Here is a 10,643-nt window from a genome sequence, read left to right as displayed (position 1 = left end):
TTAGTCTCGAGTTACATATGAACTATGTGTACTATATGAACTCGAACTAGATTTTTTGAATCCACTTTATTTTGATTTCAAATCACATTACATTTCTAGCTCTAGCTAGATCTTCATAATCTAAACCATGTCTCATATGTATAATGTGTTTATCACATTATGTATGGTGCCCCGCCCCATACGCCTACAAGTATTTAGATGTGAGTTGCAAACACCACACATTACCACAAATTCAAATAAAATGTGAGAATGTTCGATATATAGTATTGTTTAGATTGTTCGATATTTAGTTGTAAGCTGCAAACGACACACATTATCACAAATTCAAATAAAATGTGAGATTGTTTGATGTATAGTATGGTTTAGATTGTTCGGCATTTAGCTATGAGTTGCAAACACCATGCATTATCACATTATGGTATAACATGTGCACAGCACGTGTATCACCGCTATATTCATGCATGCAATGTTTAAAACACTGTGATCTCCTATTCAAATATATGAATCCGCTTTCATATCAAATTATGATCTTTGTTAGTCTCTTACACCCACACAATCCTCTAACCTTTGTAGCTACCACTAACTTTCTCTCGTGCATGCACACGCCCTCCTCGCCCTCCCCCTCCCTCGGCATTCTATCCACCGGGCACATTCATTTTTTTCTTTAGGTCGTTCTCCCAGAGTCTCCACAACTCCTTTCCGACACACACCGATTGATAAACCTCTCCAGCCATGCCTGCCTACAACATACAAACACACCTTCAATCTCCTCCTTTATGTTTCCTTGCCTCATGTCTCTCATACGGTCAGACATACGTGTAAACTCTCGCCCCTCTTTTCATCGCTCTCTCACAACCGCACACTCCTCCCCCTATCTAGCTAGTAGTTGGGCCTCTCGCACCATCTCCTAGCTCCATTCTCTCTGTCTATCCGTCTCGCTGGGCCTTATTAGCCTCTAACAAATGGACGTACACCGACGATCTCTCGCTATACATATAGCTAGCTAGGTCCTTATAACTCGTTTTTACCCACACGTCAATCGATCTACCTCATTAGTTGTGTCTCTCCCTTCCTCCGACAAACAACAATTGATCTACCGATCTAGTTAGGTTTGCTTACCAAACACATGGTTCCCCTTCATCATCCATGGATGCGTCCCGACAGATCTATCACGCACACGCACACACAGAAACACATCCCCACTCTTATTAATAGCATTGCAGTTCCACCCTCAGTTTGTCTAGTAGGCCTCTCCCACAATCTTCGAGAAGCAACTCCATCACCCATCCAGCACTCTACCCCTCTCCCTCCCTCTCCCCCCTCTCTCTCTCCTCTATCTCTCTCCCATCATATTTCCCGTCCTTCAGTTATGTATGGATGTCGACCGATCTCCCTCAAGACATAGCTGGGTCTCTCCTTCTCAACACATATACGAGTCGTTCTACCTCTATAGTTAGGCCTCTGCCTACCCCTCCCACCACCCCCCTCCCCCCACACACACCGATACATCGAGCGCTCTAGTCATGTCTCCCTGCCACACACAAACTTGACGTGTGCCCTCTAACGTTCCGGTAGGCCAGTCGCCCTATATCTTTGACTTGTACACACACACAATTTCGATGGCTCTCTTCATCGATCTCGCACCCACCCACTTGATCCTCTCTTCGACTCTATCGATAGATATGACCCCTCCCTCTCTTCTCGTGGATTGCCCGACCCTCTATGTATGATATGGATAGGCCTCCATTTCACACACATTGCATGCAAAATTTTGTTTGAGATGTCATCGACACATATTCCCAGAAATAATTCACAAAAAACACTCACGAACGCGGTTTGTATCTCTCACACACACCCACGTAGGTGGGGAACGTGCACGAAGAGAAGAGGTGCATGCACGGCGCACGTACTCCCGTCTCTTTCCCAACCACACCCGCGCGGGTACACGGTGGAGCTCATTTCTGTATGAAAAAGGCAGCCTACGTGGTAATTTGGCACGTGTACTGGTTTTCCACTTGGTGGAGGGAGGATCGTCTACCATGGGTGAACAAACAAATTGCGACTTGACGTGTTATGTTAAAAAAAGAGGCAAACCATGTGGGGCCTACCTTAGAGGCAAGGCTCTATACACTGGAGTACTTTTGATGTGTCCCGTCAACTCGCAGAACGAGGAGAAGCTTGCTTAGTACGCCGTCTCCCCCGCCCACGGGCATGGTGGCTCGCAGGATGAGGTGAAGCTTGCTTACTACTACGCCTTACGCCCGCTCCCTCGCCCATGCGCGCGGTGGCTCGTAGGACGAGGAGAAAAATTTACTACTCCCTACGTTTACTCCTCGTCCCTACTACCTTGGTTATAGAGATTATATCGTATTGTTTGGAATATATATGTCCTTTAGTAGATTTCAATATGAACTACTAGTACATACTCCAAACACTGATGTATATAGACATATTTTGGAGTGTAGATTCACTCATTTTGCTCCGTATGTAGCACTCTCCCTCGCCCCTCGACCCTCGCCCACGTGGTGGACGTGCAGTAATTCATTCGGTCTCATATAGCCAGAACGATATATACTGCACTACCATTATTGCTCGACTTCCCGAAGAGGCGAAGAGCCAATTGCAAGGTCAATATTTTGGAGATGCCAAGCGCAAGGTTATAGGAGAACGAGTAGTAGGTGCCGCATCATTTATAAATAAAGTTTTTTTTCCTCAGTGGCACGTACACAATATGATAGGTTCATATGGAGAGAAAAGGAGTACATAGTCAGGATGGGCCAGCCTACACGGTTGCTTGCTGGGGTTGCTCTCTTCACACTCTCTCGCACAAAACGATTGTGGCCACATCTCTAACATCCTGGCGGATCACATCCGCTTGGGGAAGGGGTGGATGCTTAGTGTAGATGTGGTGGCCGTCGCCGACGGCGAAAACCCACTGTCGGCACGTCCCGTTCAGGGGTCCCCGCCGTTCTCTCTCACAAAGCCGGTGAGGTTTCCTTCGTCCCTTGCACACTGCCATGACGTGGGCAGTTGCCGCCTCCCGCCGCCCTCCTCAAGGGTGAGCTACGTCCCTCAGGTACAACTCCCTTTACAGCCGGCTTGCACCACTGCTCCAGCTGCCCACATCACTCCCTCTGGATATTTCTCTACTTCTTTGCCCCGCACATACCTCTACTGGCTTCTACGTACTGTATTTGTGATGAGTTTATGTCTCATCAACTAGTCCCAGTAATCTTATTCTAATCACGCTTGTTCAATTTCTTTGCCACAGGGATGCTCATCTCGATTTTGGTGAAACTGCACAAAATGATTCGATGGTCAAATGGTTGCAAACTTCATTTATTAGGAAGCTCGAACGTTGCCAGCAAATTGAAGCCTGGTCAGGGTTCACGGTTCAAGGGCTAGGGACTGCATGGATCTTTTTTTTCTTTAGCTGCCTCTCTTCCAAAATAAGTGTCAACTTTAGTAGTAGTACAACTTTGTACTAAAGTTTGCAGAAAGTTGAGAAACTTATTTTGGAACGGAGGGAGTACATATTTGCTATGATCTGTCAATCATTGAGATGCAATAGCATGCATGTTAGTCTCCTTTGTATTTGATGAAATGTTGCAACGGGCAACCTTGGACGCAAGATACATGTAACAGAAGCTGGAAGCTTCATAGCATTGTACAAATTTATCTCGCTGATAAATTACAGTACGTACTATACTAGCACTTCCTCCGTTCCTAATACAAGTCTTTGTAGAGATTTCCCGATGAACCACATGCGGATGTATATAGATGCATTTTAAGTGTAGATTCATTCATTTTGTTCCGTATGTAGTGGAATCTCTACAAAGACTTATATCTACTAGTAATAGCTAGCCCCCACTACTAGGAATTCTCTATCCTCTCCTTGAGCCACGTCATCAAAATTGATGTAGACGTTAGATGAAGTAAATCAGTCCATAATAGCCGTCTGATCTTGACGTTGAGAGGCTCTGCACTAACCCACATGCCAGCATGCAGAAATACCGTGCCACATGCATGTGAATGGGTTTTAAATCACATCAACATGTCTACATGCAAGCATGCACCGGTAGCACGCATGTAAGTGAGCTTTTAAGTCCCATTAACATGTCAAAAAGAAAAATATAATCCCATTATGCAGTAGGAGTTCAGGAGTTGGCTGATCTTTTTTCCTTACGTGGGATGGTCTAAATGATGATGGGAGTTTATTTAGTTTGTCTACCACATTTGTCATGCGGTTATAGAGTTTTATTTTGTTCTATGAAATCGATAATTTTGCGCAGAGAGATATATCGTTGTTCCGCGTCAACGCGCGGGGACTCATCTAGTAATATTTAGCAACGGAGGGAGTACTATGTAAAGAGTTAGGTGTCGCACGGTGATAGTAGTGTGAGGTGGGCCATGTAATCACTGAGCCTGCGTGTTTTCACTGCTCTTGCACGCCTCCGCTGTAAGAATGGAGAAAATTGTAATCTAGTAGTAGTAGTATACCTCCTTTCGCCGAAAGCGTGGGACATCCAGCAGTCCTACCACCTCAGTAATAAAGACCAATGAGCCGTCAAATCACATAGACCCAGCAGTAAGTTGGACGGACGAAGAAACCATCACTCTTGCGCTAGTGAGAGGTCGCGTCCGGTCTGCCCGGGCATGAATGCGGCACCGATTCTTTGGAGCGGCGCTGACCGTTTCGGGCGGGAAGCGCGCGCGGGCGATGGAGGGGCTTTGGGTGGGCCAGGCTGGTCAGGAGCGGGCGTGGCAGCTGTCCGCATGTCCCTACCGGACACGCCCGGAAACGAGACTCTCGCGGCTAAAATCGTACACTACACAACATCTCTCTATAGGAGTAGGTTGATCTGTCGCTCTCTCTAACACACACATGGTGTTAAACACACACACACACACACACACACACGCACACGCACGCACCTTGGTCCCGCTGCACCTTCTAACGTGACTTATTACACCTAGATGGAGGGAGTAGTAAGTATACGAGATACAGTGGCACACTGACATAAGTCGAATACAAGTGGCCAAAATTTGTGTGCATGTTATAATAAGGATTCACTTAAAATAGTACGTGAGCGAACAGAGGGATCAATCGGACAGTGTTCCTGAGCAGTAGCGAGATGTGTGAGGTAAGATACACCGCTGGCGCTTTTAATTTTTCTTATTAATTTGTTTGTTTCACCCCCTGACTGGTGGGACCCAACGTACTACGTGGAGAGAGGTAAGGTGACTAAGGCCGCATTATTTCTGCACCACTGTGGATAATCTTACCACCAAAGCCACATGACACGATTATGATTGAAATCCCAATGACTCCCACACACACACACAAAAACACGGCATGCTGGTCACACGAATGCGGGAATGTATAAAAGGTTATTTCCCTCTCGTTGAATATAATGGGAGGGTTGTGTAGCTGGTTAGCCTGTTCGCTCACTCTCTCGCCCTCTCCGGCTGGAGCCTCAGCGCTTGTTGTTGCTCTCTTAACACTCTCTCGCCCTCTCCAGATCTAAACAAGACTTCGTTGGCCTCTCTCACCCCTCACTGCTGCTCAAAGAGCCGGCAGGATCCATCCGCCGGGAAGGGAAGGAGGCTTAACGTTGTCGCCGTCGGCGAGGGACTACCGGCGCAGCTGTTCACTTTCCACCTAGCGGCGGCGCGGGAGGGCCTCCGACCCCTTCTTCTTCGCCGTTGTCCCGTCGCCCACCGAACCACGCCCCAAGAACCTTAAGGTATAATTTACTTACTCCACATGCATTGCTCTAGCTGCATGTATACCATGAATCTAGGACGTGGTTCAAAGAGGAAAGGAGTGGGGGAAAGTAGTGGGAAAAGTTGTATATAGCATGAATCTAGGACGTGGTTCAAAGAGTAAATGAAGGGGGAAAGTTGTATAGCATTAATCTAGGACGTGGTTCAAAGAGGAAAGGAATGGGGGAAAGTAGTGGGGAAATTTGTATCGCATAAATCTAGGACGTGGTTCAAAGAGGAAAGGAAGGGGCGAAAGTACTAGTTCAAAAAGGAAAGGAAGGGACAAGGCTGTAGAGTTTGAGCAGGACTAGATTTGCTGCGCTCACATAGGGAAAGGCGTCTAAAGATAACAAAACTGGGACCAACACAAATATGCTCCTTGGTTGCTTGTTCTTTGTTGCAACAGACTGTGCATGACCACAGTACATCGGTAGATCCACATGGTGCTGGTGCGTCCACTGTCCCATGCAACTCATTAGTTGTTGTTAATCTAAGGCCATGTTTGGTTAAAAACTCCCTAGTCCCTACCTGCTGGGTTCCAGGGACTAAACATGGACTAGAGGTTATTAAATGACATGTTAAAAGACCATGTTACCCCTAGTAATGAACTAATAGAGACAAGGTGCGATGCGTGGCAGGGGCAACTATTGGAAAAGGTCCCAAAAAGACTCCCTCGGGGTCTTCTTTCTTTAGTACCAAATGCCCACTTTTAGTCCCTAAAAGTCCCTCCTCTTTGGTTTAGATGGGACTGACACGGAGTTTTTTTAGTCCCTACACCAAAATGTCCCTGTAAACAAACACCCTCTAATAATGCCGCTAGAAAATTGATGCAATGCCACAGTTAAAAGCAAATTACATATTTAACGAATTTTATTGTTAATATAATCTCTATGTTAATATTAATCAATGCCACCGTTTGAGAAATGCTACTGTCTTGCTTTATTTCCCATTTAGATAAGGTAGATGCTTCTTTTTGTTGGCTTCTGTGTCATCCACCGTTATTGACCACTAATTGTTTCCTTTGCACCTCTGTGTAAACAGGGTTATCTGCTTCACCTCATTGCCATTGTGACCTTTTGTTGCACTACACAAAACACTTTTGTTTTAAGAGTGTTTTGTGCAGTTCAACCAAAATGTCACACCGACAATGTTGCTTGATTGCTTGATCTTAGTGGAACTGCACAAGAGGAGATCTTACTTCCTATCTGTTAAGGCGAATTTGGTTCAGATCTTCTTCTTGTGAGTTGTTTGAATTCCGCATCATGAGAGGTCAGTACTAGCCTTCTTTCACATGATTCTGTAGTGTGCATTCATATGTTGTGCTATTTGTACGATAATGTTGCTTCATTTTAGTGAACTGTACAAATGGAGACAAGACTTCCAATTTGTATGTGCACCGTAATATCCCATTGAGGTAAGATAAGGATATTTCGCAACTGCTGGCCTGTATTTTGCCACTTTCATCAGAAAATTAAGTTTAGTACTATACTTGTGCTCCCTAATTGACATGCCAAATCTTACATTGAAGGCGAAGCTTGTTTGTTATTGAACCAAGTGATGAAGGGGAAGAACAAGGGGAAGAAAAACAAAAATCAACTCCCGGTGCTATCATGAAAAAGTGGTATTGTCCTTGAGAAGTGCTTCATGTGCTGTTTTAAATAATTCCTTTCCTTTTATTCGAGCAAACAGTGATGCTAGCATTTAGTAGTCCTCTTGTTTTTGCACAACAGGATCATCTTCCTCTGAAGAAGAATATGGAGTATGTGAAGTGACTAGTTCTGATTATGCCAGGATGAAGAAGCCCTGTCTATCTTATCATCAGAAGGAGCAGTTGAAGGATGGTTACATTACTCCCCACAAGACCAAACTAACTTCAGCTCAGAAGGACTGACAAAATCTCCATTTTTTTGCTGTGATGCGCGAGTACAATGTTGTTCTAGGATTCTTTCTGGTGAGTTCCATTTTTCTAAAAGTGTGCTCTACATGGACCATGTATGTGCCTGTTGAAACTGTCAATTCATAGTACAGTTTGCTCTATACTAATCACTTTTTTGTATTTGTGCAAACAGGGGTGCTCAGCTTGATTTCAATGGGAACTTCACAAAATGTTCATGAATACATCAAATCATTCATTTCCACCACAAGAAAGGAGGTGCCGATAAGTTCAAGGCGTTGCAACATATAAGGGCGAAATCATACAAGCTACGCGCGAATTTGGTTGATTTTGGTGGAACTGCACAAAAAGAACAGTTGGTTTATTTAGCATGAGGTGACATGTCAATGTCCGAACTGATGGCAAACCCTGCCCATTCCACAATCGTAGGCATTTGATATTTTGGAATGGGACAACCTTGTCAAATTTTGCTCATTGATTTTAGCAAGACATGCGTTTGATATTTTCGAATGGGACGCCCTTGCTGTCAGCAGCGTCGATCAATTTTTTCTTTATTCTTTAGTTGTGAAGTAAATATTGCCTCTAACATGTGAATCGCTGAGATGCATAATCATTGATTGTTTTGAATGTTCTCTATGAATTGCCAGGCCTGTGTGTTTTATTGCAATGTATAGAAACGCTAAAAACCTGCTCAAACTCTTTGTACTCCTTCTGTTCCTTTTTACTTCGCACATTGTGAAAGTGCATACCCTTTTGTATAAGATTGGCCAAGTAGAGATACTTTGACTGCAGACAAAACTTGTATGCAAACTTGAAAGGACCAGAGGGAGTACATGTGAAACTGCTGCAAACGAGGTGATCACCCTGGGAATAATGCTAGTACATATTGTTTTGCATGTTCATCCAATGCCAGTGATACAGGAATTCGAACTAATCGAAATAAATTCATTCATACACGGTCGGATTTCATATAAACATGCCAGATTTCATTACATTTCATACATTCTTCAACTAAAAAGGGGTGCGCTGGAGGTATAATTAATTAACCGAAGCTACCCACTTGTGTCCCGCTGAGCCGAACAGAAGCTTCAGTGACTTAACTGCAGGTGCAGTTGTGTAACTGACATGTGGCCTGTTGGTCCCACGTGTGAGTCACCCAACTGCACCTGCAGTTAAGTAGAAGCAGCGTTACTCTCCAGCAGAACTCCACGTCACCTCCAAGAAGCTAACCGGCCGTTAATGGTCAACCCGCCTAGCTTGGCTTCAACGGGAGGGTAGCAGCGGTGGCCTTACTTGGACCCGAGCGGCGGCGACCTACCGTGTTCTACTATTCCTCGTTTTCTGTGTGGCGCGGCCTCGTTGGCAGCGGGGCGGGGCCTCGGCAGAGCCGGCGATGTCCTCTGTCTCGTTGCCGGCGGGCGGCGCCTCAGCAGAGTGTTGGAAATCCTCCCCCGCGTTGCCGGCAGGGTGGGGCCTCGGCTGAGCCGGCGATGTCCTCTGCCTAGTTGTTGGCGGGGTGGGGCCTCGGCGGAGCCGGCAGTGTCCTCTGCCTCGTTGTTGGCGCCGCGGGGCCTCGGCGGAGCAGGGCCTCGTCGACGCCAGCGGAGCGGGGACTCATCGGAGCCGGCATTGTCCTCTGCCTCGTCCTCGGTCTCGCCAAACAGCGCCTCGCCCGCTTCATCGCCCTCTTTGCTAGCCTCTTTGTAGGCGGCCGCAGCCTCCGCCACCCGCATGCGCTCCTGCCAGCGCTCGAGGCGGCCCTTGCGGGCGAAGTGGTACGAGTCGAGCAGTGCCTCCTGCTCCGCGGCGATCTGCTCCTCCGCCTGCAGATGCTCCTGGAGGAGGTGGTGGTTGTAGGCGGCGTCGGCCTGCGCCTCCCGGAACTGCTCCTGACGCATCTGCCTCACACTGTCCATATATTGGGCACGGGCCTCGCCGATGGTCATGGTGCAATGCACCGGCGAGGATGGCGCGGAGGAGGGGGTTGGCGCCAGATCGTCGACTACCATGTTCTCCATTGGGACGTCGTCGTCCTCCGGCTGCTTGCCGGCCAGCCGGTCGGCAGCAATGGCTGCCATCTCCTTGTGGTCCGTCGTCCGCCCGTCCCGAAGAGCGCTGGAGCGCGAGGAAGCCATGGTGGGCAGTAGTGGTGTGGACAGGAGAAAGGGAACGAATGTGGATGACTGCGGCTATGGCCGGCGCAGCAGTTTATATAGCAATGGTGGGCGGGCGGAGGGACGGACGTGTGGCGCCGGAGTAGCCGCCTCGGCAACCGCGTATCAGTAATGTGGGCGGCAGATGGACGGACGGACGGCACTTGTGTCGTTTGAAGGCGGAGCAATCGCCTGCACCGGGAAGCGGGGCGGGCGGCGCTGACTGTTTCGGGCGGAAAGCGCGCGCGGGCGAGGAGATGACTTTACTTGGAGAGGATGACAATGGGGACCCACCAGGTCCATAGACTCACGTACGCAAGTGCCTCCTTATTTTATATATATATATGTGTGTGTGTGTGTGTGTGTGTGTGTGTGTGCGTATGTGTATAAAACTATACTCCCTCCATCTAGGTGAATAAGTCGTATTAGAAGGTGCATCACGACCTAGGTGCAAGCAGATTGGTGGAAAAGAAGAATATTTCTCTCTTCTAAACACAACATTTAATCACAGCAGTTAAGAGGATGCCTTATTAGCTACCCATGCAGGCCATCGTAATTCATAGCATGCAAAGCGCTTTTATTTCTTGCCTAATAACTGCATGGACGTGTTGCATGCATTGGTCTTTGCCCGAGCAAAAAAAAGGAGGAAAGGGGTTTCCACGGGAGACAACGAGGCAGAGGTGGAAGCGCTCGCTGGAGTTATTTATTTTGCTTCCCCCTGGTTTCCTAACATCACGGTCCCACACCATTGTCAACCTATGTAGTACTAGTCAATAAATGAGAGAATTGCACAAGAAGCGACCGACAGCTGGGACTAAGCAGCTCGAGCA

Source organism: Triticum urartu, chromosome 6A (assembly GCF_056163025.1).
Source record: "Triticum urartu cultivar PI428250 chromosome 6A, HENAU_Tu73, whole genome shotgun sequence".
Lineage (NCBI taxonomy): Eukaryota > Viridiplantae > Streptophyta > Magnoliopsida > Poales > Poaceae > Triticum > Triticum urartu.
This window is presented reverse-complemented; position numbering follows the sequence as displayed.